The sequence below is a fragment of the Zophobas morio genome, unplaced genomic scaffold (genome assembly GCF_036711695.1).
Source record: "Zophobas morio isolate AGI-343-1 ecotype UQ-CSIRO unplaced genomic scaffold, CSIRO_AGI_Zmor_V1 ptg000019l, whole genome shotgun sequence".
Classification (NCBI taxonomy): Eukaryota; Metazoa; Arthropoda; class Insecta; order Coleoptera; family Tenebrionidae; genus Zophobas; species Zophobas morio.
The window spans coordinates 306,206-330,124 of NW_026972124.1; the positions used below are offsets into that span (position 1 = coordinate 306,206).

The 23,919-nt window shown below is 34.5% G+C and overlaps 1 long non-coding RNA gene across 8 annotated transcripts; it reads left to right on the forward strand.

The window, feature by feature from the left end:
* Window positions 1-14,441: 14,441 nt before the first annotated feature.
* Window positions 14,442-20,459, forward strand: LOC135131190 (uncharacterized). Of its 8 annotated transcripts, none has more exons than XR_010280888.1 (10): window positions 14,442-14,645; window positions 14,735-14,902; window positions 15,452-15,589; window positions 15,643-15,729; window positions 15,786-17,587; window positions 17,643-17,912; window positions 17,961-18,288; window positions 18,497-19,072; window positions 19,215-19,662; window positions 20,087-20,459. It is a non-coding gene; the product is annotated as an uncharacterized LOC135131190 (long non-coding RNA). The 8 variants fall into 8 exon arrangements; XR_010280890.1 differs by having other exon boundaries at window positions 17,961-18,048; XR_010280887.1 differs by having other exon boundaries at window positions 17,643-17,669; window positions 17,749-17,912; window positions 17,961-19,072.
* The last annotated feature ends 3,460 nt before the right edge of the window (window positions 20,460-23,919 follow it).

Below are 23,919 nucleotides of genomic sequence, written 5' to 3' on the forward strand. Positions count from 1 at the left end.
TGGTTTGACTAGACAATCTAAGGGCTCAATTTGCCCCATACCCTTGCTCAACTTACCTCACCTATGGGGTACGTTGAGCGTACTTGACTTTCTACATTTAAACTGCTGTAACTTTTAAACTTGACTTGTTTGAAATAAATTACTATGGACACTTCTGAAAAGGCATAGGATAGTAATCCATCAGTGTGCATAAAAAGCTATTAAAAAATTGCTCAACTAGCCCCGCCCTACCCTACACAGTACCACAACAGTATCAGCATATAGCAGCGGCTTTTGATATGCTTCCAGAAAAAGAGCAAACCATGGTCACCTTCTTCCTCGATTATTAAAACTGGAAACAATGAGAAATGAAATGGCCGAGATTAAAAACGACGAAGAAGAGAACTCAGCCCTTTACACAAGCAACGGCAATCGGGGACAACGCCAACATCATCAAAGAAATAGAGGTGGTCGTCATCAACAACAACAGCGACAACAATCTTCAAAACAACGATTTAGTGGCAAGTGTTATAATTGCGGTAAGACGGGTCATATAAAGATTGACTGCTACAAACCCCAAAACACTCAAAACAATGGCCAAGAGAATGCAGCATCAAACAGTGCGATGATGTATACAGCCGAAACGATGGCTGTCGGTAATGCGGGCGAATTATGGGTCGCGGATTCTGGTGCCAGTGAACACATGACTTTTAGTTCTGTTCCGTTGTTACTAAAAAACTATAAATAAAAAGTTGATTGTGAAACAGAAATTTTATTTTAAGTCTGGTTAACATTGAACCCATGGTTTGACTAGACTTTCTAAGGGCTCAATTTGCCCCATACCCTTGCTCAACTTACCTCACCTATGGGGTACGTTGAGCGTACCTGACTTGATTGAAATAAATTACTATGGACACTTTTGCAATGGCATAAGATAGTAATCCATCAGTGTGCATAAAAAGCTATTAAAAAATTGCCCAACTAGTCCCGCCCTACCCTACACAGTACCACAACAGTATCAGCATATAGCAGCGACTTTTGAAATGATTCCAGAAAAAGAGCAAACCATGGTCACCTTCTTCCTGGACTATTAAAACTGGAAACAATGAGAAATGGAATGGCCGAGATTAAAAACGACGAAGAAGAGAACTCAGCCCTTTACACAAGCAACGGCAATCGGGGACAACGCGAACATCAACAAAGAAATAGAGGTGGTCGTCATCAACAACAGCAGCGACAACAATCTTCAAAACAACGATTTAGTGACAAGTGTTATAATTGCGGTAAGACGGGTCATAGAAAGATTGACTGCTACAAACCCCAAAACACTCAAAACAATGGCCAAGAGAATGCAGCATCAAACAGTGTGATGATGTATACAGCCGAAACGATGGCTGTCGGTAATGCGGGCGAATTATGGGTCGCGGATTCTGGTGCGAGTAAACACATGACTTTTAGTTCTGTTGCTTTGTTACAAAAAAACTATAAATAAAAAGTTGATTGTGAAACAGAAATTTTATTTTAAATCTAGTTAACATTGAACCCATGGTTTGACTAGACTTTCTAAGGGCTCAATTTGTCCCATACCCTTGCTCAACTTACCTCACCTATGGGGTACGTTGAGCGTACTTGACTTTCTACATTTAAACTGCTGTAACTTTTAAACTTGACTTGTTTGAAATGAATTACTATGGACACTTTTGCAAAGGCATAGGATAGAAATCCATCAGTGTGCATAAAAAGCTATTAAAAAATTGCTCAACTAGTCCCGCCCTACCCTACACACTACCACAACAGTATCAGCATATAGCAGCGGCTTTTGATATGATTCCAGAAAAAGAGCAAACCATGGTCACCTTCTTCCTGGACTATTAAACCTGGAAACAATGAGAAATGGAATGGCCGAGATTAAAAATGACGAAGAAGAGAACTCAGCCCTTTACACAAGCATCGGCAATCGGGGACAACGCCAACATCATCAAAGAAATAGAGGTGGTCGTCATCAACAACAGCAACGCCAACAATCTTCAAAATAACGATTTAGTGGCAAGTGTTGTAATTGCGGTAAGACGGGTCTTAGAAAGATTGACTGCTACAAACCCCAAAACACTCAAAACACTGGCCAAAGAATGCAGCATCAAACAGTGCGATGATGTATACAGCCGAAACGATGGCTGTCGGTAATGCGGCGAATTATGCGTCGCGGATTCTGGTGCGAGTAAACACATAAATTTTAGTTCTGTTGCTTTGTTACAAAAAAACTATGAATAAAAAGTTGATTGTGAAACAGAAATTTTATTTTAAGTCTAGTTAACATTGAACTCATGGTTTGACTAGACTTTCTAAGGGCTCAATTTGTCCCATACCCTTGCTCAACTTACCTCACCTATGGGGTACGTTGAGCGTACTTGACTTTCTACATTTAAACTGCTGTAACTTTTAAAGTTGACTTGTTTGAAATGAATTACTATGGACACTTTTGCAAAGGCATAGGATAGTAATCCATCAGTGTGCATAAAAAGCTATTAAAAAATTGCTCAACTAGCCCCGCCCTACCCTACACACTACCACAACAGTATCAGCATATAGCAGCGGCTTTTGATATGATTCCAAAAAAAGAGCAAACCATGGTCACCTTCTTCCTGGACTATTAAAACTGGACACAATGAGAAATGGAATGGCCGAGATTAAAAACGACGAAGAGAACTCAGCCCTTTACACAAGCAACGGCAATCGGGGACAACGCCAACATCATCAAAGAAATAGAGGTGGTCGTCATCAACAACAGCAGCGACAACAATCTTCAAAACAACGATTTAGTGGCAAGTGTTGTAATTGCGGTAAGACGGGTCATAGAAAGATTGACTGCTACAAACCCCAAAACACTCAAAACACTGACCAAAGAATGCAGCATCAAACAGTGCGATGATGTATACAGCCGAAACGATGGCTGTCGGTAATGCGGCGAATTATGGGTCGCGGATTCTGGTGCGAGTAAACACATGACTTTTAGTTCTGCTGCTTTGTTACAAAAAAACTATAAATAAAAAGTTGATTGTGAAACAGAAATTTTATTTTAAGTCTAGTTAACATTGAACCCATGGTTTGACTAGACTTTCTAAGGGCTCAATTTGCCCCATACCCTTGCTCAACTTACCTCACCTATGGGGTCCGTTGAGCGTTCTTGATTTTCTACATTTAACTGCTGTACCTTTTAAACCTGACTTGTTTGAAATAAATTACTATGGACACTTTTGCAAAGGCCTAAGATAGTAATCCATCAGTGTGCATAAAAAGCTATTAAAAAATTGCTCAACTAGCCCCGCCCTACGCTACGCACTACCACAACAGTATCAGCATATAGCAGCGGCTTTTGATATGCTTCCAGAAAAAGAGCAAACCATGGTCACCTTCTTCCTGGACTATTAAAACTGGAAACAATGAGAAATGGAATGGCCGAGATTAAAAACGACGAAGAAGAGAACTCAGCCCTTTACACAAGCAACAGCAATCGGGGACAACGCCAACATCATCAAAGAAATAGAGGTGGTCGTCATCAACAACAGCAGCGACAACAATCTTCAAAACAACGATTTAGTGGCAAGTGTTATAATTGCGGTAAGACGGGTCATAGAAAAATTGACTGGTACAAACCCCAAAACATTCAAAACAATGGCCAAGCGATTGCAGCATCAAACAGTGCGATGATGTATACAGCCGAAGCGATGGCTGTCGGTAACGCGGGCGAATTGGATTCTGGTGCGAGTAAACACATGACTTTTCGGCGAGACATTATTACAAATTATAGGGAGTTTAGTGCAAGTGAGAGAAAATCCATCACAGTGGATAACGATGAAACCATCTACGCAGAAGGCGAAGGAGATGTAATGATTACATCGTACGTTAATGGACAAGTACTGGAGCAAGGTATGAGTGAAGTGGTACGTGCCTGAAATTGGGAAAAATCTGTTCTCAATAAGTGCAGCTAGTAATCATGGTGTCAACGCATTATTCAGCAAACACACGTTAGAATTGCTTAGTCGTAGTAAAATGGTAGCCACCGGACAATTGGCTAAACACGGTTTATTCGAAATGAATATTCGCACGCGGGCAACGGCAGAGGCTATGATCGCAAGAGCAAGTGCTCAAAATGTTCGAGTGTGGCATGAACGGCTTGGACATGTTGCATGTAAAGTGGTTCGCGAAATGGCCAAAAGTGACGCGATAACTGACATGAAAGTTATGGATTCGAAAGATAGTGTATACAATACAATACAATTTATTGCCCAACAGAAAAAAAAATCCATTTATAGGACAAACATAGAAATCAAAATACCTTATCTTAGTAATTTCTAATGAAGAATATTTCGCGCTTGACCCAGTGATAACACGATTTAACTTCGCTCTCTTATTTACCATAATTTCAAGTATCAGTTAGCGTTTTAATTATGAATATTGTGTCAGTGCTTAGTTAGACGCATTTGTTTCAGCTGGGTGCTTCAAATTTTTCTGATTATTGTGTTTTTCTGCAAACTAAAAGGCCCCGTAGACGTAAAAACAAGTTAGCTGTATTTGTATGTACCAACAAAATGGACATACAAAACAACTACAACACTACATGTTACAACAAATATGACTAAATAGTTTGAGTTAATTGTATGTGCTTACATAAATCATCCCTACACATAATAAAATGTTTGTGTCAAACAGATTTGTTCAATTAAGTTAAAGTAATTTTGTACATGTTTGATCGTAATGTTAGGTATAGCTCAACATGGTTTCAGACTACATGTTACAACAAATCATCACATATGTATGGACAAATGTGTTTATGCATAGTTTAGGGATATGTATGTGCAAACTTATCACACAAACATTGTTTGAAGAATCTGCAGCTGTTGATTTTCAATGCGTTTTTTCTGGGATGAGGACTTCGGTGAGGACGCAGGTAACCACTGTTCACTGCAGAAATATCGAAAGACGATCATCGGCAGTTGTAATATGGAAGCTCTTTCATATACGAAAGAATGAGTGATTTACGGAATTATTCGAAATAATTTATTGAAGAATTTATTGAGAAGTATAGACCTTTGTCAGGTTTATGCAAAATTAAAAGCAAATAATATACAAATCGCAATTTGAGAAATCAGGTATATGATATTAATTAATAAATTAAAAGGCATAGAGCCAGATGCAAACAAAGACATGGTCATTAAACATTAAACATGGTACGTACAACTTGCTTTATTTTGCAGATCGGATTTTGACGACACCCGCGGCTCATTCAGTAAACACATACAAGGAAACTATTGTCTTTTGTTGTGCTACTCTTTGCACCACATGCGTTTTAGTTGATTTTCTTCTTGCAATAAAACAATAATCATAACAGCAGCGTTTTTTTCTCTTGACATGACGGTAAATCGGAACACACAGTATCTTTTATTATATTAATTATAATGATCCAAATTATTAATAATAACGTCTAGGGTCGATACAAATCAAACCAACTAGTGTTACAGAAATCTGCGTACGCACAATATCGCTACAACTTGCTTTAAAACCAGACCAGCAAACATGATTGTCCAAAGACTTGATACACGTTTGTTTGCAGCGATCACTAATAGCATTTAGGTGCACAATATGTATCTCAAACTTCTAACATTTAGTCCTCAACAAGTTACGTTCCTACATTAAACAAATTATCCTCAAGAAGTTTGGATGATTTTGATTGGACAATCATATTTAGAACGAAGCTGGTAAAGTTTAACTATCGCTATTTGGAGGTGACTTCACTGGGGATGAAAGACTAATTAGCACTTAGAAGGATTTATTGCTTAGACCCTGTTGTAAATGTGTCCATCAAGACGACGATCTGCAGGGTTGGACTGGGCCACCGTGGCCCGCAGCGTACCGTTTCTTTTCATTGAAATAGTAATCCGGGCAATGATCGACACATTTACAACAGGGTCCAAGTAATAAATCATCCCAAGTGCTAACTAAGCTTTAATCCCCAGTGAAGTCACCTCCAAATAGCGATAGTCGAACTTTACGTATAGGTGCAACTTTTGTGTGTACAAGTTGTTTGTACATACAAATCTGACAAACTTGCATCTGTGTCTAGGGGCCGCTTTAGTTGCAGTCATTTACCGATAAATAATTCTTATCGCGCAGCAAAAACCCGCACTTGGCTGGGAGACGAATGACAATTGAGTGTACATACATACATCACCTGCCAAACGTCGTGCTGTGAGGCGAAGCACTTAGGGATTCTCTTTTAATCGAAATATTACATTAATTCGCAATGTCTGATTCCTGACGACACTGTCTTTTACAATTCAAGTCCGATGTCGTAGACGCGATGATTGATGTGATAGCCGATGCAGAAGTACATGGACACAAAATAAAACGCGTGCGATCGGACAATGGAGGTGAATTTTTGGGGAGTGAAATCAAGGCCGTGTTAACTAAGAAATTTATTAAACAATAGCTGACCACACCGTACTGTGCACAACAACATGGGCGGGTCGAACGATCTAACAAGACATTAACTGAAATGGTGCGGTGTCAACTTGCAAAGGGAAACCTACCCCAAGGGCTATGGGCGGAAATGATTAGAAACGGGGCTCACATTAGAAATAGAATACCACGTGCCCGTGAAGATCTTAAAAATGAAACGTAGCATAACTGACTATTTTTCGATACCATCAGTCAAAGCTCAAAAGCGGAAGTGCCCATGGCCTTCAACTTTAAAAGCTGTACTAAACGAAATACAGATTGAAGATGAGGACAAGGAACGGCATGAAACTGAAGAACACGTAACTCTTTTGAGTCATGTGGAAATCGATGAAGGGGACGAAGATGATTTGGAATCTGAAGACGAACTCGATGTATCAGAACCAACATTACCGGCGCCTTTACCATCTACGACTCTCAAGGCACCGGAACCAGCTGATATTTCACAACTAGTGTCTGATGGACCTTATCAACCGCATTTAAAATTTTTCAAAAAAACGAAATTCGGTGATCGTTCCCGACAATTTAAAGACGAGTGGTTGGAGTACAGTGCTTTAACCGATTCGGCATTTTGTTTCTGTGCGTAGTGATGATAATACCGCGTTTGTGAATGTAGGTTTTAAAAACTGGAAACGAGCTTTGGAAAAAGTCGCAGGTTTTAAAAGACATGAAGCAAGTTTAGAACATAAAAGCAATCTAGTAAAATGGATTTCATTCAAACAGTTAAAACAGTCAAAATCTTCAAATGTAAGTGTAGCATCGCTAGTAGATGAAGCCCATTTGGCATTAGAAAACAGAACGTACATAGGAGTAATCGTGGATATTTTACTTTACACAGCTTCGCAAGGAATAGCCCAACGTGGGCATCGTGAAAATGAAACTAGCGTTAACAGAGGGAATTTTTTGGTATTATTAAATTTGCTTCCGAAATACAACGACCTTCCTTGTTAAAAAGAAAATTTCTGGCGAGGAAAACATCAAAACAGCAAAATATACAAGCCCAAAAATTCAAAATGAAATTTTCCAGATATTGTATAAAATGATTTTAAAGCAAATTTCGTCCGAAGTCGAAAGAACGGTATGTTTTGCAGTTATGTGTGATAAAACCAAAGACATTAGTAAAGTAGAACAAATATCGGTTGTCATACGTTATTATCTAGATTTTGTCATTTATGACAGTTTTTTGGGATATCATGCTGCAAGCGATTTGGATGCAGCGTCTCTATTTAATTACATAAAAAACGTACTTATTCGGTGCAATATTGATATTCAAAAATGTGTTGGCCAAACTTATGATGGGGTAAGTGTGATGAGTGGCCGATTAAATGGAGTCCAAAAACTTTTTAAAGATGAAGTTAATCAAGCCATTTATGTCCACTGTTATAATCATAGATTAAACTTGGTGTTAGTGGACGTTTGTAAAAACTATATTAATGGTCATCGTTTCTTTAATCTATTGGACAACTTATACCTTTTCATATCAGGGTCGGCTGTTCATGCAAAATTTTTAAAAATTCAGACAGACATAAAACCACAACAAAAACCAACTGAATTAAAACACACTTGCTATACACGATGGACTGCACAAGTATTCGTATGCTTTGCAGTGAAGAAAGCTTTTCCAGAAATATTAATTTTACTAAATACTTTGATTAATGAACAGTGTAATAGATCATCTGAAGCTGTGGGGTTGCTGCATCAAATAAATTTTGAGTGTGTTTTCAACATTTGTATGTATACGAAAATTCTATCGTTATGCTAATAGCCTTGCTGTTCATTAATTGACACTTTTAAAAAAATGAGAGAAGAGGATTTCTCTGAATTTTCATTCAGAAAAAATATGTCAAGAAAATAACATAGACTTAGCAGGCAATGAAGAAATATGGAAATAATCTAGAAGAAAAATTCCAAAAAAATTTGAAAAGTACATTGTTGACCAAACCATACAAGACATACAATTAAATTCAAAAGATGACTTTAGGATCCATATATTTTTCCCAGCTATCCATCTCATAATTTCTGAACTCGAAAATCGTTTTGGCTAGACGAAACCTATTATTGATGCTGTTGCAGTTTTGCATCCTAGCAATACTTTTTTTTTTATTTTGACGCCTTAACTCCTTTAGCCACTTTTTATCAAAGTAATTTGGATTTGTTGAAATCAGAACTTATGATACTTCCAACGATATGGATGGATATCGAATGTCTTCAGAAAATTTAAATTTACTTCGTATCAAAAATTAAAATTTTTCTACACTCGGTTTAAATGATTAAAAAAAAAACTTAAAAGGACACCATTCTCGGTTAGTGAAAAATGTCTGTAAATATGAAAATTTGAGATTAGTCAAGTAAAGTAAACTTGTTTTTCATGTGGAAATTTTACAACTGGCTCAAATGCATAAGTTTACAAAATTTTTAAGCTGGCTGCATTGAAGTTTACTACGTAACACTGAATGCGAAAATTACACACATTGCTGGGGCATTGCTGCATTACAATGTTTTACTCGAGTGTCCATTAAAATCTATGCCACATCGGTTTGAGGTTCATTATTGACCAAATAATATTTTTGGGAATTAGTTGTAGTTGTCATAATAACCAACGTCAACAGGAAACGCAATCGGCTGGACACCGACTATTGCTTGGTGCGTTGCTTGTTGTGTAGATACGCCGACAGTGCTAATTTCAAGAACTCCAAAAAGTCAAAAAGTCCCAAAAGTTTCAATTATCTCAAAAATTACAAAAGTCCCAAAATTCCAAAAAGTCCCAAAAGTCCAAAAAATCCAAAAGTTCCAATGGTTACAAAAGTCCCAAAAGTACTAACTAGTAAAATTCAAAAAAGTCACAAAAGGTAGCAAAAAGTCCAAAAAGTGTTCAAAAAATCCAAAAAATGAAGAAATCCAGGAAGCTTCAAAAAATCCAATAAATCCAAAAAATTCAAAAAACCAAAAACCGGTCGAAAACAATAAAAAATTGGTCTAAAGAGTTTAGACAGTACTTCCCTCGCTGTCGGAAACTTGACGACTGCATGCCTATTGTGTTTTCTTTTCTCATTACATTTTTGTAGTGGGAATTTAAAAAAAAATTGTGATGACGTCATCAACATTTTTGCAAGGACACGTATATCAGTTGGGATAGATGTAGTGTAATACTAAGAATAAAATTATTGTATTCCCAAATTTTCGGGAAAATGAATTGGGTCGTTTTGAATATTGATTTCTTATAATCAATAAAATAACGAAACAATTTACTCACGTATACGGCGTCGGTGTGTAATATCTAGAGAGCGGATTTCTGTCGGGCTAGGCAAGGCCAAACTCGGTACGGCTCGTACGGGATGCGAATTCATTGCGGTTGCGGACTGCACTTCGTTTATTTGAGATTAGAATAACGCTGTTTCGTTGCACTCTGCTGTTAATTCCCGTTCTCATTTACTTAGCCTTTTGATTAATAAATCGTTAATTATATTTATGGAATTAGTACCGATTAAACGTGACGTAGCCCGACAAAAATCCGCTGTCTAGTAATATGAAAGGCAACTGAAAATCGTTTATGTATAAACATTCTTAATTTAAGATGACAAGCGTAACAGCATACGTGAGAGTCAAACAGAGAAACTGTAAACAAAACGACCATCGGTTTTATTGCTTCGACTTCCGCTTATTATATAAAACATTGGGTTTTATTTTAATTCTTGACCGTGAAATTCACAATTAGTTGATTATAAACATGTCTATTCCACATTCGCGGAACCAAGTGAGCGCATAAAACAAATGCAGGTCTGTAATATTAAAGTCGATGTAAATAAGCGTGCTACCCTTATGTTTCAACCGAGTTTTTCCTTTAACAAATTTTGTGTCTACCAAATTGGATTGGTTGGGGTGTAATACTAATAATAAGTGTTGCCTTTAATTTAATCAATAAAATAAATTGACTTCATTAATTTTTTTGAACCACCTCTTAAGAAAATCTAAAAAATATGAATGGAACGATAAATCACAAGTACAAACTCATCATATTTTTTGCATTTTAGATAGGATTTATTCAGCAAAATTTAAGGGTGACGTCATCAATTTTTTTAGGAGGGATGAACAAATACATTTTGAACAAAAGTTTACCATGCTTATAATAACTTTAAAATATTCCCAAGATTTCAAAGCGTTCGGTTTTGTAATTCCTGATTAAATCGATAAAATAAATTCACGCCTTCATTAATTTTTTTGAGTCACCCTGCATATGCAAATCCAAAAATATGAATGGAATGATAAATCACAAGTACAGACTCATCATATTTTGTACATTTTAGATATGATTTATTCGGCAAACTTTCGAGCTGACGTCATCAAGTTTTTGGAGGGGATAAGCAAATATATTTTGACTAAACATTTATTATGCTCTTTATGACCTTAAAACATCTGCAAGATTTCAGAGCATTCGGTTTTGTAGTTCCTAATTAAATCAATAAAATATATTTACGCATTCATTAATTTTTTTGAGTCACCCTGTATATGCAAATCCAAAAAATATGAATGGAGTGATAAATTACAAGTACAGACTCATCATATTTTTACAGTTTAGATAGGATTTATTCCACAAGCTTTCGAGCTGACGTCATCAATTTTTTGGAGGGGATAAGCAAATATATTTTGACTAAACATTTATTATGCTCTTTATAACCTTAAAACATCTGCAAGATTTCAAAGCATTCGGTTGTGTAGTTTCTGAGTAAATCAGTAAAATAAATTTACGCATTCATTAATTTTTTTGAGTCACCCTGTATATGCAAATCCAAAAAATATTAATGGAGTGATAGATCACAAGTACAGACTCATCATATTTTGTACATTTTAGATATGATTTATTCCACAAACTTTTGAGCTGACGTCATCAAGTTTTTGGAGGGGACAAGCAAATATTTTTTGACTAAAGATTTATGATGCTCTTTATAGCCTTAAAACATCTGCAACATTTCAAAGCATTCTGGTTAGCAGATTAAAAATTAAATTTCAAAATGTTGTTTTATAATTTTGATTTTTTTTCCAAAAATCTGGACGTTTCGGGTGAAAAGTCGATTCAGAGTTGTAAACTACATGTGTAGGACTATGTTATTTTATACAATTGAAAACCCATTTACTATGTACAATTTTGAAGTGACGTCATCGCATTAGTGGTGGGGATGATTAGACAAATTTTGGTTAGCGTTTTACCATCTACATGATATTCTTAATATAAGTACAAAATTTCACAACAATCGGTCGAGTACTTTCGGAGATTATCTGTCTAATAAAAATCCGGGACGGCAGACGGACAGACGGCCAGACGGACGGACAGACGGACAGACGGACAGACAGACGGAAATGGGAGACCTATTTCTTCGTCTTCTAGGGGTCATGAAAGATCGAGAAAACGTAAAAGTAGAGAGTCGGCCGACGGACTCGATTACAATACTTCCTTTGCTTACGCTCGGGAAGTAAAAATCTAAAAAATCGAAGAAACAAATCGTGTTCAAAGTGGATAAAACACTATGGATCTATATTTGTGGCTTATCAGTACATTAATTTCTTTGTTTGTGGTTATTTCGCTGTTTAAATCCGAGGAAATAACTTAGTTATTCTGGAGTAAATGCAAGCAATAAAATATATGCAAAGATGAATTTTTTCTTTGCAAATATCATAAACTCAACACTAAGACTTAAAATTTTGTATGTACCACTGGTATTATGATTTGATCTGACGTTCGTTGGAAAGCGCATCACTTGAGAATGGCTGGACCGATTTGTTTTTTTTTTTTAATGCTCATAATAGTTGAAAAAGGTTTTTAGAGAGAGAAAAATGGGAAATGCTGCCCGGAAATTTGGAAAATTTTAGAAAAACTGAAAGTGCCTTTTTCAATAGAATTTTTGCATGAACTCAGACTATAACTTACCATTCGAACGATGGATGAAGGTAAGAAAGTCAGAAAATTCAGACAAACTGCAAAAATCATCATTTGTGTATGCACTGTCGATAATAACTGACGATAGGGACGACATATTTGGCTGGGATGAAAATAACTCAATTGCATGTTTTCAATTAAAAAAATATCTCGAAGGTATGAAGAAAAATATAGTTATTTTATTACTTTAATTTATTTCGTTACATACTCAAATGTCGTTTGACAGCTCATTGTCAAATTGTGAATCAAGCCAATCGGAACGAAAAATTGTAACGAAATGGCGATGTCACATCAAACAACTCGAAACAAAGCATTTCTTTGTTTCGATTGTTTACTTGAACATCGATCTTGCAATTGCAATCAAAATCGAAATGTAAATAAAACACCTTAAGATTCATGGTGATTTCAAATTTAAAGGAAGAAAATAGAATTTGGTTGACAAGAAATTCTGACTTAATTCAATTGTATCTTAAATTTTGGAACAAAATCTCATGGTTCTAAGTCCATCACATCCATCGGACTTTTTCAGCTCGACAACTCAGGTAGCGGGCGCAACTCGGATACCTCCCTTCATCCAAATCATGTTGCTTATGCGTTACTACGGCGCTAAATCAATATTACAAAATTTGGAAAGCGCTAGCAGATGGAGTGAATAAGTGAATAAGTAAGTGTTCCTCAAGAAATTCGTGCTTTCGTTACTCTGGGCAATAGAGGAAATAATTCCAAGCACGGTTTAACATACTAGTGAACGACACTAACTATCAACATTCAAACTACGATTTTGAAACTCATTAGAAATGGAAGACACATAACCTGAATTATGGGAACAAATAATATTACATTGAGCATCGGATGAAATATGAATATTCCCTCCAATAATTTTCTTATCAATTTGAATTTTATTTCCGAAGAAATCTAGAATGTATTTTTCTACCATTAACCTGGAGGGCCAATACCCATGTCTTTTCATCACTGTCATACTTGCGTCTACCTTAACGAGGTGAACGATGATTTCTTCCTTTTTCGGTTCTCCATTTATTCAAAATCTAGTACTTACTCCTTTTGGTACATTACTAAAAAATCAGGTAATTCGAAGATGTTCAAGCATTAGGTACGTGAACTGTTGTCAAATTTACTTTTATAAAAGTAAGTTTTCTTTTTGTAATTTACATCTTGAAGAATTTTTTTATTATTTTTGTGGGACTCCAGAAACCCCCGTATATAACGTACTGAAGAGTTAATCTACCATTTTCTGAACACCCGGTATATCGACCATTGGGATAGATTATTTTAAAACTTTGAATATGATAATTTCAGATTAGTTAAGTGAAGTAAACAAAAAGTAAATTTATTTCTCCTGTGGAAATTTTACAGTGGTACAAGTACACAATCTTGCAAAATTTTTGAACTAGTCATATTGAAGTTTCCTACAGAAAAAATTCGCAACATTAAATACGAAAATTGCACATAGTGCTTGGATAATGCGGAACCACAACGTTTTACTCGAGCGCGCCATTTAAATTTCTGTAAAGTCGTAATTTCATAGAAATGTTAGCAAATTACATCGAAATTTACCATAGAGAATTTTGAAATTTTTATTATGGAAGTGACAAAGAAAGTTTGGGTAAATGCTTTATATCTAACGTTTGATTCAAGCGCTTTTCTAAAACTTCCGTGGAATACTATATTAAATGGTCCGAAATTATATTTAAAAAATGTTTGGTCATTTCACTCTAAAAACCAAACAAAAATATCTCCTAAGACGATTTATTGCCATTAACCATTTTGAAAAAAAGTAAATACTTAAATAAAACGGTGCCCCCTTCTGATCTGTTGGTGTAGCAGTTCTGAAAAACATGCTTTGAAAACACCTTCTTTAATATCGTCTTAATTAAAAAAAAAAAATGCGAAATAAAAAAATTGCTCATATCGACAATTCTTATTGTTTCATTTTTCTGGCTGCTTGTCATCGGCGGTGGCGGAGAAAACAGATCCAGTTTCATCTAGATCGCAGTCGTTGAAACCAACGCTGTTGTCATTGTCTTTTCCTGTTTGCGTTAGCAGCTGTTCTGTGGTTAGCACTATTTGTGCTCCACTGGCGTTTGTAACATCTATCAACGAGTGCGAAAAGGAAAGTGTGTTGGGGTTCATTTACGGTGTGAATTATTTAACCAATACAAAAGCGGTAACTTATATTAGCGTTTGTTTCTTTTCATCTTCGGTGAGTAAATTTTAAAATGATTTATTTTTTTTAATGAAATTTACAAGTGAATTACATAACAGCGTAGTCATTTTTATTTTATTTTGTAGACACAATTAAATTTCCAGGGCGAAAAGAGGAATGCAGAAGGAGAAAGATTTCCCATGTCGTTGTGCAGTTACTTAATTAATTTTATAAATTAACACCCGTCTCTGAATGCTTTCAAATGGAATTCAACACCAGTACATCATCGTCAGAATCGTCGGCAGATACACATAGTAAGTAAATTTTATAAATTTGGATGCTTTGAAATCTTGCAGATGGTTTACAGTTATGATAAGCATGATAAATTTTTAATCAAAATATATACCATTCATATTTTTTGGATTTGCATATACGGGGTGACTCAAAAAAATAAATGAATGCGTGAATTTATTTTATTGATTAAATCAGGAAGTACAAACCCGAATGCTTTAAATCTTGGAGATGTTTTCAAAGTTATCATAAGCATGGTAAATTTTTAATCAAAATGTATTTGCTCATCCTCCCTAAAAAATTGATGACGTCACCTGAAAATTTTGCTGAATAAATCCCATTTTAAATATGCAAAGTATGATGAGACAATACTTATGATTTATCATTCCATCCACATTTTTTGGATTTGCATATACAGAGTGACTCAAAAAAATTAATAAATGCGTGAATTTATCTTATTTATTTAATCAATCAGGAACTACAAAACCGAATGCTTCGAAATCTTGGAGATGTCACAGCAAAATTTTAAAATATCAGTTACATGATTTTAAATTTAATATTTCATTTTATAGTGTGAGACAAAGGAGTTCATTTAACCGATGTTATAAAAAACAAGAGATCTGGGAATTACTATATATCATCACACGAAGATTCTGACGAAGACGATCCTTATGCGGATGCAGAATTTACAGATGACGAATATATACCACGTAAGTCAAAAAAAGTTAAATCAAGTAACTGTCGTTTATTAACAACATTACAGGACGGACAATAACCCCAATACCGTCTGAGCCTCTTTGCACCAGAGTGAGCAAATCAAAAGTTAAGCGCCGACTATTTACTAAAGAAGGTATGTTTAGGTAATTACTTTGTAATATTGTCAAATCATTTAGTATAATTTTGCAGGCAGCGAGTGTGGTGGGGAACAAACACACATCACCCAAATTAAAAAAGCTTGTAGTAAGATAAAAATTTATAACTCTGGTAAAGTTATTCTTGAAACTACAGACACATTTCATGAAGGGAAGTATAGTAGTCCAAAAGCTATAAGGTTATATGGCCATCATAAAATTATCCCATTGTGTCGAAGTTAAGTTGTTTACAATAGAAAAGGGTTTAGGGTCGTAAATAACGTGTCCACTGCAGCTCGACCGGCTGTTGTGGTTTCGTTCAGGGGCGGCTTTCACTAAATATGTAAATCCACCATTCCATTATTTATTTACTACCTGCAGCCGCTGAGGGTTCCAAAATAACCACTCGCTTTGAAAGCTGGCCCTGTTAAATGTGAGCAAGAAATGTTTAGAAAACGATTTATTGCCAACCGGTAAGCTTAGTGCGAACCGCATAAAGGGGATATTTATTTGTGGTCAACTACTTTTATGATGGTCATATAACCTTATAGCTTTTGGACTAGTATACAATGTCAGTATGTTCAGTGCTGGACTGTGTCATTCTGATGAAAGATATCTGAGTTGTCACGTTTTCGACCAAAGTATTAATCACGATTGTAAATGTAGGTATACTTGCTTCCAAAATAAGAGAGTAAAACTACCTGCAAAACTGACTTGACTTTTAGGGATTTCCAACCCTAAGCGGTAGGTGGGCCAATAGGAATGATTGACAGCTTGTAACAGGTATAATGGATTAAGCTTATTATGATATCCTAAAAGTCAAGTCAGTTTTACATGTAGTTTTACTCTCTTATTTTGGAAGCAAGTACAATAATGATCACTTATAGCGAACCCGGTTAAAGCGAACTTCCTGATATAACGAACCAACTTGCAAAGTACGAACTGAAGTACTATAAGATAAGTGTTATTTTTTTCCGATTATAACGAACCCGCTTATAGCGAACTTTCGGATAAAATGAACCAAATTTTTAATATTTAAGAAAAAAAAATCGTTTATAACGAACTTTTTCACCAGTCTCGACAATGGACAGGAACACTTTTGTGTGAATCTATTAGATCCCGTCAATTTTATCAGTATAGCATGGCAAAAAGTATCAGAACAAACAATTGCTAATTGTTTTCGACATGCTGGGTTTCTCCAGTGTGAGGAAAAATTTGAACCAGGGGTGGGATTTTGTTTCTACCGATACGATACGATACGAAGCGATAAATGACAAGGACGAAAATATAAATTTCAGATGCGAAAGAAAAAGACGACATTTTATCGGTACCGATATTTTATCGTTATAGAAACAAAATCCCACCCTAGAAGACGAACTACTATTGGCTGAATGGCTGAGTAAGCACGAAAGCAATTCTGACGATGAATTTGATATCGACTTCGAAGAATATTTTAGTGAAGTCTGAAATTTTGGATGATGCTGCTATTGTAGAATTAGTTCAATGCAACATTCAAATAGAAGATGAGACTGAAGACGATGATGATAACGAAGAAGAAGAAGAAGAAAAAGAGGGAACGATCCCAAAACCCTCTTAAATTAATCTTTCTCACAAGAAGCAACGTAAAATTTGAGATTATTGTAACAACTTTTATTTTTAATCAACTTTTATTAATCAAGTTTTTTTTTCTTATATGTACTACTGTATTATTATCTTTACATGTTAATATTTTTGTAATACTTTTAAATGTTGCATCCTGAAATACATAGTTCAGTTTATGAAAGTATGTATTGATTTTTTTGAGATCATTTATGACGAACTTCGGATATAACGAACTACTTTTCCCAGTCCCATGAGGTTCGTTATAACCGAACATTACTGTGTAAGTGTAATAATGTATTGTTTTTTACAGTGCACTGTTATTTAGAATCGTCGTATGGTAAGAACATTGGTTTTTTTATATAGACAAGAAAAAAATTTAATATGTGATATACTATTTTGTATTCCATCCAATATAGTATTAGAAGCTACCGAAACAAAAGCAGATCACATAAATCAAATAATAACACCTTTAATAATGCAGCCTGTAGATTCTGAACGGAAACCTTCTACAAAATTGAAAGGACACTATTGTTACTATTGCGGTAAATTAAGAACCTGCATGGGTCGCCATTTGCAAAAGGTAATGATCATAAATTTCGCTTCTCTTCATGATGTTATGGTTTTGCAGGTCCATGCAAAAGAAGCTGAAGTGAAAAACATGTGCTTCAAGCCAACAAAGGAGAAAAACAAACTGTTACGTCAGCTTCGATTGAAAGGTGATCAAAAATTTAATTGCAAGTTAATTTACATCAAAGACGAAAACCGATAAGACAAAAGTTAAGTGAAAGTATTCACTGCCCCATTTGTTCTGGTTTGTTTGCAAAACGAAATTTTGCCAAAGATGAATTAAGATGTTCAAAAAGAGCTCCAGACAGAAGGCGACGGCGGCAAAATGCTTTATTTTAGATCAGGGACAGATGTCAAAAAGTTTAGAGGAAAAACTTCATATTAAACTCGTAAGCAACATGATAAATGATGATATTGGTGTAGTAGCAAAAAATGATCAAACAATACTTTTGCTTGGAATACATTTACGCAAGCTAAACTCATTGATAACACTAGATCACAGATGAGGCGATGTGCAAAATTGTTTTTGATTATTAAACAGCTGTTTTATGCCATCGAAATACAAATTAATAATGTAGGCCATACGTACTCTTACAGGTTCTAAAGATGAAGAGGTTATCACCACTCCATCTCTTGCTTTACAGTTCGGTCCATTATTGACGAAAATTGCCTCTCGTTTAAAAATTCGGCTTCTTGAAAATAATGTAGCTGAATAAGATCCACGAATGATAACGCTTAGAAATTTTGAAATGTTACATAAACAAGAATTTAAAAATGAAATTACTAAAACGGCTTTAAAAACGGCGAACATTAAAAGTGTTAAAACCACAAAGGAAATACCAAGTCAGGATGCTGTAAAAGTGTTCAACGAATACGTTAAAAATATTTTGAGTCAAAGCACAGGACAACTGAAAAGTGGAAATTTGGACATTAGATCCTGGAAGACATTGGGTGAATGTATATTATGCGAAATAATAATATATAATCGTAGACGATTAGGAAGGAGAAAGTTCCCGCATGCTTTTGGAAGATTACAAAACAAGAAAACAGCTCTAACATAAAAATTATAAACATCTTAATCTCCGTCAACGTATATTGGCCGAAAAATTTTCATTTATGTTCATCTTGGGTAAACGACATACACCTCTTAATCTGCTGCTGAAACCATATAAAGTAAGCATTTCGTGCATGCTGTTTTTCACGAAACGTCAAATTTTCTATAAATATATTTTGCTGAAGAATTCTTGTAAATTTGATGTTTCGCATTTTTTATCTACTCTTTAAAATATTTTTTAACTAAAAGTAAATATTTTAGAGCCCTCGAATTTTATATGTCATTTCGACAGCAAGCACAAATTCAAGAAAATAATGTATTTCTCTTTGCTTTCAATAATAATAATGGTCACCTCTAAGCGTCAGTGGCCCTTCGAAAATTTGTTCATAACGCTAACCTTAGAACACCCAGATAGAGCACCCTGGTATTTACTTAAGGAAGCAAGTAGCTACCCAGGCACAGATCTTAGATCTAGCCCATAATGAAATGCAGCACGTGGCAGATTACATAGCACATGATTTAAATATACATTTGTCGAACTGTAGACTGAATGATGCTTCAGTTAACATTTTTACGTTATCAAGGTTTTTGAGTGTTATTGATGGAGAAGATGATATTGAGAAATATCGAGGAAAAAGATTAGAAGACTTAGAACCGTTTATTCCTCATGAAGACTATGACGTTGGACATATGATTAATGATGAACCAAGTAAGTTCAGATTCTGGACTACCATCAAGTAAATAGTGGAAGATATACATTTAGTACATACTAATTTCTTAGAATTTTTTTCCTACTAATAATTTCGGATTTATAAAGTTAGTCTTAACGAGAATTGCTTATGAATAATGGTATAGGTACTCTTTCGTCTGTTTTATAGTTATGAATTGTAACCATAATTCTGTGAATTAATGCTTTTCTGCAACTTATAAAAATTTGATTAATTTTTTGTTTTTCACGTACGTTATTAGTGCAGATAAAATTGTTTCACAAGATAATTCCAGGTCTTACAAATAAATTAAAATAACCGAATTTTTTAGCAAAAATCTGCTTTCCGGAAATTTATCATACATATAATTATATTTTCCTGAAATACACATGTAGTATGCACTAAAATTACTTAATTTTTATGTAGGTATTGAAAAAAGAAGCACACTACTTGTTAAAACACCGCCGAAGAAACGAAGTCCTCTAAAAGTAGTTAGTTCGACATCTTCACGAAATCCAACAACTCAAGAAATTGAAAGTCAGTTAACAAATCTGTCATTACGTTTATATCACAGCTCTTTATGTAAGAGGGGAAGAAAGTTAAAGTGGACTACAGAAGATATACATATCATGCATAGAGAGTTCAAGGAATATTTAAAAAATAAAAGATTGCCACAACTTTCTCTTCGCAGGCTTATTCAAAGAAAATATTTCCATATTTTTCATAAGGGGCGATCTGTGGGTGCAAAATAGAGTCCGAAATGTTGTTGAGATCTAATAAAATAAAGTGTTGAATAAAATACCATGAGTTTTAATTAGATAATGTTCCAACTATTAAGAGTTTAGTAAAACTGATCACGTCAATTTAAAAGTTGCTATTTTAATATAGTAAGATTGCTATGTAGAACTGTACCAATTAATGAAAGTAATTTCGAATATTAATTCGCTGTGTGCAGACCATTTATCAAATTAAAAAAAAACTGAAATATAAAACCTATTTGCCAGTCAAGTCTATAAAAATTATCCTTGTTAAATAAAACAAATAAAAAATAATCTAAAAGTTAAGATATCAACCCAAAAAAATAGATCCTAAAGTCCCTAGATTACTACTAGTAATCTAGGGACTTTAATAGATCCCAATTCCATGCGCCATCTACCGAAAATATTTCTAACATAAAATTCACTTTTGGTTTAAACGAGCGTCCCAAATTCTTATGATTTTTGTGCTCGCTTAAGGTTGTTTGAACTATTATTATTATTATTATTATTATATTATATTATTATGCTTGCATAATCTAGTTTCGCTCTTACATAGGAGACATATAATTTTTTTGTAATTGATAATTGATTAAAATCACGACCGTTTCTAATAATAAATCCCAATGCTTTAAGCGCTCTGGAAATAATTGCTGTATAATGAAGTTTGAACATTGATTCTGTGTCAAAAGTTACTTCCAAATCCTTAATATAATTCAGTTTTTTTAAAACTACTCCATTCATTTTATATTCAGATTTGATATACATTTTTTTATTACACCTCGAAGCTGCTTGACATCACTCGGATTAGTTATTCTGAAAAATAGTTTCAACAGCATACAGTAGACAAGGAACCGATAAATTATCAACAATATCTTTAATATACAAGTTAAACAGTAATGGTCCCAGTATAGACCCTTGTGGGACACCAGAAAGAACAGAAATCTAGACAACATTCCATTAATAACGACACATTGAGTACACCCGGACAAATATGAGTGCAATAAGCTGATGATATTATTGGATAAACCAAAGTTACCAAGTTTTTTTATGAGATTCGCATGATCTATTCTGTCAAAGGCATTCTTAAAATTTGTATAAATTACATCTACTTGCCGCTTGTTTTTAAATGCTTCACATAAATACTGGGTCAGGGGCCAATTCCAAGTTGGTGGCGCAAGTCACTGGTGCAGCGCAACTTTATAATGCTAATTTGGGTATCAAATGCTGGTTGCTAGGGGTGACGGAATAAACAAACGCAATTTTTCGAGATAAATTGCGCCAACTTGCACTGCCTACTAGAGGTGCCGCAACTCCATGGTGCAAATTTCAATGGAAAATTCAACACAACTGCGTTTCTTATTTATTACTCCATAACGTGCATATTTTACTGTGTTAAGATTAATATCTGAAGTTTTTGTGACATGAGTACTTCAAGGAGACGCTGTTTAAATAATCCAAATAATTTTTGCTACATTTGCGGAGAGTATGTGTTTAAGAATTGTCGGAAAGTTATATCAGAGTTGGTAAAAAACACTTATATTCTGTATTTTAAAATGTCCTTGGATAAAAATGACAAGTCTTGGGCACCTAATTGTGTTTGTAAATCGTGTGTTGAATATTTAAGATTATGGAAAAGTGGTAAAAGAAGTGCGTCTAAATTTATAACACCAACTATTTGGCGAGAACCACAAAATCATCTCGATGACTGTTACTTTTGTAGCGTGAACATAAATGGCACAAACACGAAAAATAGAATCAAATGGCAACACCCAAGTCCTACTTGTGTTCAGCTTCCACTGCAACATTCACCTGACTTTTTACTGTCTGAAAATATATCTGAACCTTTAAACATCATCTGACACTACAACACCAGGCTCATTACAAAGTGATGCTAATTTTGAAAGTATAACAAATGAGCCGCAACGCTTTTCCCAAAACGAGTTAGATGATCTTGTAAGAGATTTGAATCTTTCTAAACAAGCTTCAGAATTGTTGGCATCAAGGCTGAAAGAAAAAAAAATTACTTTCTCCAGGCACTACAATAACTTTTTATCCTGAAAGAGAAAAAGATTTGCGTCGGTATTTTTCAGAAGAAAACAATATTGTCTTTTGTTCAGACATTAAAAACTTATTGCCGCCATTTTCCTAAGTCAACACATCACAGAAGAGCTTTAAAGCGAAGTTTCTTAGAACTCAATGGTTAATTTAATTTTTTGATATTTTTTTCTTAATAAATACTTGTTTTTTTCTGTTTTAAACGTACATAGCTGAAACTGAAAAACTAAAGCTGATAAAAAAAATTTACTTATGTATTTGAAATTAGGATAATATATGTACTCAACAGCAGCTAAAATTTTTCCGGCAACAAATGTATTGTAAACTAGTGTTATCTTTCAAGAAAATATCTAATAAAACAGCGTATAGGCAAAGTAAATTATTATTTGCTTGAATTTAAGGCTATGATTTAAATTGGAAGTGGTTGTAATGATGCAAAGTTTAATTATAACAGTAGCAGATTTAGTATATCTATAACTCGTATAAAATGTTTATTTATTGTTAGTTTTAATAATAGGGTTACCTACATTTGAAAATTAACTCTATAAACACATCTTTCACACAAAAAAATATTGATGTTTCACCTAATCATTACCCGCAGTTAATGCCTTGGAGACGAGTTATATTAAGCTACCCGTAATGCCCATGGTTGTTATGAAAGTATAACACCCGTTGTCCCTAGTTTCTATTATACAACGCCCGCTCATGATTTTTTTTTTTTCAATGACAAACGTCATAGTTATTTTGACGTTGCATGTTTAATTAATTTAAGGTGAAACATAAAACGTGATTTATTATTGGACGAGGCTTAGCCGAGTCTGATAGCACGGCCTATGGTGCACGCGTTACGATCCGAATTACATCCAAAATCTTATCTACTAGCATGAAATCGTTTATGCATATGCATAAAAAAATGTCAACATCATAACAAACAAGAGTCTTACTGGTATATTTTGAAAAATTGTCCGAGACCAAAAAGGGATCGTCCCTGTGGACATATGTTTCCATGCTAAGAAGTGTTTTATCAGTCAAAAAATGCTTATAGACATAAGCAAAAGCGCATTTTTGAAAAGGAAATTTGATGAATATAAGGGTGAAAAATCTACAATTTTAACTAAAAGATTTTTTTTAGTTAAAATATTTATTTACCACAAAATTCTTGATGAAAACTTAGTAGATAGTAACTTTGTTATAAATATTAGTAAATAATATTTGTACATTGTTTAATATAACAACTAAAATTTGGATTGACTTTTCTTGCAACTACAAATTTGAATGAGGATTTTCATTATAGTCCTATGACTATAATGAAAATGATTATGGTCGTAGTACTTCAGTATTCATCGTTATGGGATCGAAGTTGACATTCATAAGGGTGTCATTATGACATGTTAGCAGATAAAATTATTGTTTTATGTAACTGCATTTACAATGTGAGCGTTGCAA